The 6,603-nt window shown below is 42.8% G+C and overlaps 1 pseudogene; it reads left to right on the top strand.

The window, feature by feature from the left end:
- Positions 1-4,311: 4,311 nt before the first annotated feature.
- On the top strand, positions 4,312-4,426 carry LOC116976561 (annotated as a pseudogene).
- Positions 4,427-6,603: the final 2,177 nt, after the last annotated feature.

The raw sequence follows: 6,603 nt of genomic DNA, 5'->3' as shown, positions 1-6,603 counted from the left end.
CCAAGTCACCAAACTACATGAAATTATCCACAGATTTAGATGAAATATAATTGAGAAGGATGTCCTAAACTCGTCATTGCCGAAAGTTGCACATTAATTAATTAAACTAATTAGAAATGAGATCGGAGAAAATAAGCGCCATCTAGTGGCCAATGCCCGTATTACACCATGGGCAGCACCATATATATATATATATATAACCTGTTAATATGAATGTTATCATAATAATAAGTATAATTATATTATAAAAATAATATGATTAATATAATTGTGAGTGTTTTTTTTAATGACACTGTCGCAGAGGTCCTGCTCCTGAACCAGCCTAATTAATGGGTTAGGGCAGTTCTAGTGGTTCCTCCATTTACTGACCCCACTGACTGCCAGTGTGCAGAGTGGGAGTGACGGCCATAGTGGGACTGGGGCAGTGCCAGGCAGGCATGTTCCAGTTGCTTTAATAGGAAATTAAATGCGACTGCAGCAGATGTCCCAGGTTTTAAGGGCTCATGACCTGCCTAAATAAAGGTCAGGACAGATCCTCTAGGTTTCCCCATTTACTGAACCCCGCTGACTGCCATAGTGGGGAGAGTGGGAGTAACGGCCATAGTGGGACTAGAGCAGTGCCAGACCTGTAAGAGACCTGTCTTATTTCTGATGTCACATCCTGGCCAAGAATCGAATGCTCTGATGTTTACTCGATGAATATTCATTTCAAGCTACAATGAGCTTATATTTATGTTATAGACCCCCCCCCCGATGGTGCCTTTGTAAATGAGGGCTATTATTGTTGACTTAAAAGAACCCTAAAAGTGTTGCATTGTTTATCTCTAGTTTGTGTGTGTGTCTGTGTATGCCTTTCAAACGTGTATCTGTGGATGTAAGTGTGTATGTACGTGTGGATGGATGTATGTGTGCATGTATGTTTGGATGTGTACATGTATGTCTGCGTGTGAATGGATGTGTGTGTGTGTGCGGATTTATGTGTGCATGTAAGGTTCGTTTTTATCATTTAAAAAATAAATTGGATAGTTATATGGATGGAAAGAATGGAGGTTATGGTCTGAGCGCAGGTATATGGGACTAGGGGAGATTATGTGTTCGGCACGGACTAGAGGGTCGAGATGGCCTGTTTCCGTGCTGTAATTGTTATATGGTTATATGGTATGTGTGTGTTTGCATGCATGGAAGTGTGCGTATGGATGGATGTGTGTGTGTGGATGTGCATATGTATGTATGTATGTATGTGTGGATCGGTGGGTGGATTGTCACCGGCACGCCATTATCATAAGTAATTCACTCATTGTTTAAATAATTTGACCAAATAACAGTGAAACGATCCACATTAAAATAAAACTTTATATCATCATTTTTTCCACAATTTATTTCTTTTGTGTACTTTGAACCTTTACAAATGATGCAATGAGCTGGTAGGACATGCCTGCGGTCAGTGTCCTCGACAGTTGCTGTTTGTTGACTATGACTTGTCCATGGATCGAAACAGTCTCTTTGGGGCCGGCTCATCTGCTTCACCATCAGGACTGCCTCTTGAGGTGATTCACCTGCTTCAGGCTTTTCAGCGTCTTGAACTCAATTGAAAGCGGAAAAAGAAAACAGAAAAGGAATGAAAAGTAAAATAAATCAACATCCTCAAATATATCTTTTCATTTTTCAAAGTAACATCATATGACCATAAGTAAAAAGATTTGTTGTTTGAGTCCTATCATTACCTTTCTTCCTTCTAGACTTTGCTATCGCTCGATTTTTTGTTGTTATGTTGCAGAAGTGACGATAGCACACTGCATGATAACCGGGATACACGGCTGCCTCCTAATAATAGAAGATAATATGTGTCAGGGTGTATTTTACATCTTTTCACTGTTTTATATATGTTAAGACTAAGACACTCTTTAATCAATGTAGGAAATTAAAATGTATGCATGATTTCCAGGGAAGGATGGCGATGGCAAGTCTGCAAATTATCCAATTAAGGTGTTCATTTAAAGCACAGTGAATGTCCATCCACAAAACACTTTTGTGTGGACAGGCTCTGAAGAGTTGGAGGGGCAGCAGCTGCAGAAAAAAAACTCTCATATTACTTAGGTCTGCATGGACTTCAATTCATAAACATGTCAATCTTCTTTTTTCCTTTTTTTAATGTCAATGAGAATGACACTGTAATTTTCTTCGGAGTCACGTGAGTGACTACATGAAGAACCGCCACTTCGCACGGTGTCATTATCGCTACACGCATTGTGAACAAGTCATTACGAGGGGAGGACGTTCCTCCCAAACGGCAGGGTTAACCTGCAACAAGTAAGGTAGGAGAACTTAGTTTTCTTGACTTACCTTTTTTACAGACAGGCTGATAAAAACTGGCTGGGGAGAGTCTGCGGAACGCAGGCAGCCAGCAACGGCGGGAGGGCACCACTATCTCCCTTAAACGGGAGCCGGAGCCGACCTCAGCTCCTGTGGAGGAGCTGAGGTCGGTGGAGCATTCTGGAGCCGTCATTCCGACGGCTCGGACAACAGCCCCACGGACCTATACTACATGGGTCCGAGGGCTGGAAGGTGCTGGATTTTTCCACAGCACTAAAAATAGCGGCAAGCGGTCAGTGCCCGAGAGCACTGAGTACGCGTTGGAGCCGCTGGGCTTGGGTCGCGAGCGGCCAGTTCCCCGAGAGGACTGGACCGCGTTGGAGCACCCCAGGCCCAAGTGGAGAAGGAGCGGCACAGTGCGGGAAGCACTGCACCGCGTTGCTTAAACTACCAGACCTGTGGCTGCGAGCGGCCAGCTCCCCGAGAGGACTGCACCGCGTTGGAGCACCGCGGCACAGGAGAAGAGCGGCACAGTGCAGGAACCACTGCACCGCGTTAAAACTGCCATACCTGCGGTTTGCGAGCGGCCAGTTCCCCGAGAGGACTGAACCGCGTTGGAGCACCGCAGGCTAACGGCAGTACGGCGGCTCAGTGCTGTGAGCACTGCACCGCGCTTTGGAGCACCGCAGGCCAACGGGGATACCGGCGGCACAGTGACCGTGTACACTGCATCGCATTGGCACTGCGGGGCCTGCACCTGCGAGAACATACCGTTTTGCAGTGATGCAGGTCCAAGAAGAAATCCTCCAGTGGGTAAGTCCCATAGCAGCACCTTATACAGGGCTGTATTTCACTTCTACTATTACAGGGAAGTGTTTGAGGAAAGACAGACTCAGGGAGAAGGAAGCAGCACCTTTTCTATAGGGCTATAATCATGCTTCTCTCTCCCCAGTAGACTCTTCTGTCAGAAGAGTGCTGGGTCAAGTCTAGGGCAACCCTGGACAGGTAAACAGATGTAAGAGCTGTAACAATGAGGTGATGCCTTTTCTAAGTCACAAAGTACATAGAGTGCATTATTGGTCCTTTCCTGATAGAATACTAGGAATACTTATGTTGTGACTGAAGGATTTAGCAGTCCAAAAATTTACTGACAAATTCCATTCCCATCTGGGAGTCACACGGGAATGTCTGTCTATGTTTCAGGGGGAACAACAGTACGCTGGTGAGTAAAGCTAACTGGGACAGATCTACAAACAGGTTAGAAGCCAGCATAGACCATATGTTTTCTATCTACTGCAGGGGCAAAACATTAGCTGACACCATAGCTGTCACTTGCCACCGGGGGATTGTAAATCCCTGAATGTTACATAACTAATCAATTTATGCATCTGGTTACATCCAACCGGGATTGATGCGGGCCTGTGTAAACCGAAACCTCCTAGCAAAATCTTTTATTTGGGGGTTGAACCTATCTAGGAAGGTCAAGGAGTTGGACAATGAAGCCAACTGGAGCTCATCTAAACGTCCAAACATCATCCTCAAAGGTATCGCCCTATGCTTGAAGATGTTTACACCCCACAACACACGGCCTCGGGGATCCAGAAGAAAACCGTAAAACCAGAAGGAAGCAAGGAGGTTGGTGCGAGAAGACACGAATAAATAACTTTTTGACACTCATATCTTAAACAGTATCCGGGGTACTACACAATGAATTTTACAACACATAATCTTCTAGTCCAGCTGATATATCGAGAGAGCGATTTGGAGGAGAACACCAAGTGGGCTATAGTATTTGCTGATGTTTTCTACACGATATGGAACACCAGATGCCGATCTACTCGTATCCAGAATAATCACCAATTACCAAATATGTCATAAGGGATACAGACACTGGACATCAGCAACAGATGGGGTTTTAGCTGCATTGCAAGGGAAGATTATTATCTACGCATTCCCTTCCTAACAAAATAGGATATGGCGCTTGACCATCAATCATAGATCAGATCTCGGCTTTTTGGCTAAGATCAAGTATAATATCTGTTCTTATCAGTTTAAATGTCTGATATGTCCCTTATCTAGGGACCATATATCATAAAATTAAATATAAATTAATAGATGGGAAAGTGAAAATAAATAAACGATATATTCGTTTTAAGACAGAAAACCTTTTCTATTGATAAGTATATTCATTTTAAGAACGAAATGGCAAGCATTGATTCAAAGGATGCTTACAATTTCAGTACCCATAACAGGTGACCACGGACGTTATTTTATCTAATTGGATGGCTCAGCTCTAGCAGTATAGAGCACTACCTAATGTGTTTACATTAGCACCTAGTTTATTTACAAAATATGACAACCAGCCACACAATGGTAATGGCTTCTTTGGATGACATACTAATTGTGTGAAACTTAGGACGGGCTGAACAAACGGTAACAGCCACTTAACAATTATTTGGAAACTAGGATCATTATCCATCCAATAAAATCAAAATTAAAGCCTTCAAACTGGGATTATTTGGGGTTCACCATTAACTCAGTTCCTCATGTCAGTAACTTTGCCAACAGAGGTTACAACCTTAATAGAGGCATACAGCAAAATCATTGACATGAGGATAACCATCCATCAGACTGGTAGCAAGAATATTGGCAACATATGGTTTCCAGCCACATAATTCAGACCCTTACATTATAAAGATTTACAGAGGGCCAAAATATGAGCTCTTAAAATAATGGTGATCATTTCAATAGAATGATGAAGCCATACAGAAGCCATATTGGAACTAAATGGTGGAAAGATAACATTGGGCATTGCTCCAATCCTATCATTGTCAGCAACCAGTCTATGGTCCTACATATGGATACTATGCACTAGGACTGTGTGTTACCAATTCCACCTCCAGCTGTGGAGGAAGATGGGAAACACAGCAAGCATCATTATTACTAACACTGGGCATAACTACCTGGAATGTTGGGTGTTTTTTCATGGCCTAAAGTCATGTTGCTCTGGAATATATTAAACAGGTTATTAGATTATAAATTAACAACACTACTGTGGTAGCACATATTAACCACATGGGTGAAAGGGAATCTACATCATGTAACAATCTGGCCAACACAATTTGGCAACTTCATCGGGGGGGGGGGTACTAAGGAAATACTACGAGACTCTGCGTCTGGTGTTTTTAACAGTACCCGACTGACCTACCCAACCATGGTTCTAGGTGGTATTAGGAATGAGATTAGAACCATGCAGCACCATCCAAAACAGACGGCCAGAGCAATGGACATGATCACAGCGGGCCACAGACAATCAACCTAAAGACAATGTCTAAAATACATAAACTAATGGGAGATGTGTTGCAACCATAATACATCATCCAGCCTGTTTGGAAGCTTTGTTAACCTACAGGGGCTTAGTATTAGTGACATCAACTGTGCCAGAAGTGGCCCATCTACTTACCTATGGCAAGAGAACGGAACAACAGCTTATGAGGGACACTTTTTATGGGAATTCCCCAAAGACCAGGTATTCCCAAATATGGGACATCAGCATCGTCTTAACGTTGTTAAAGAACTGGGCTCCAGCCACAGCGCTGTCATTACAGTTTTTGACATTTTACAAAACTGTCATGCTGATGGCTTAGGTCACGGCACTAAGGACTCAGTCCCTACCAAATTAAGGCTGGATACCTTGACCAGTTCACCTGGCAACTTACACTTCTATATTCAGGATTAGGGAACTAAACAGACAGGGGTCAGCAGGCCTTAAATAACATTTTTTAGAGCCTACCCTACAGATGATTGACTGTGTTTGTGAGACATCTACAAATATACATGGAACAAACCCAGACCATCAGTGACAGAAGAGGAACTTCTCATCACGACACAGACAGCCTCATTAAAGAATAATAGGCCAGGCCAGCTAAATGGCTAACATAGTATTGACATAAGTTGGTGTAAACACTAACTGGGTTAAAATCTCACTCCACCAGGCTGCAGCAATGTCGGCAGCATTTAAATTGGAGGTTCCTATGGATAAATCCTCAGGACTGCAGGATGGCCATTGAAAGAACATTCTAAGGATTATAACTAACCAGTAATGGAAACTGGAATTTTTCAGAAACATTGTTAAGTTTCTGTACCATAATTTACCCCAAAAAACAGGGCTATCAATTATTTAACTTTATGGTTATTTATATATATCATATTGATGTTTAATATGTTATCACTATTCTCCCCAAAACCAAGGCAGACGTGATGATGGACTCGTTCCACGGCTTGAATCAC

This window comes from Amblyraja radiata, chromosome 8, assembly GCF_010909765.2.
Source record: "Amblyraja radiata isolate CabotCenter1 chromosome 8, sAmbRad1.1.pri, whole genome shotgun sequence".
In the NCBI taxonomy this organism is placed as follows: domain Eukaryota; kingdom Metazoa; phylum Chordata; class Chondrichthyes; order Rajiformes; family Rajidae; genus Amblyraja; species Amblyraja radiata.
Note: the sequence above shows the minus strand (reverse complement) of the source record. Positions and strands in the feature narration are given on the sequence as shown.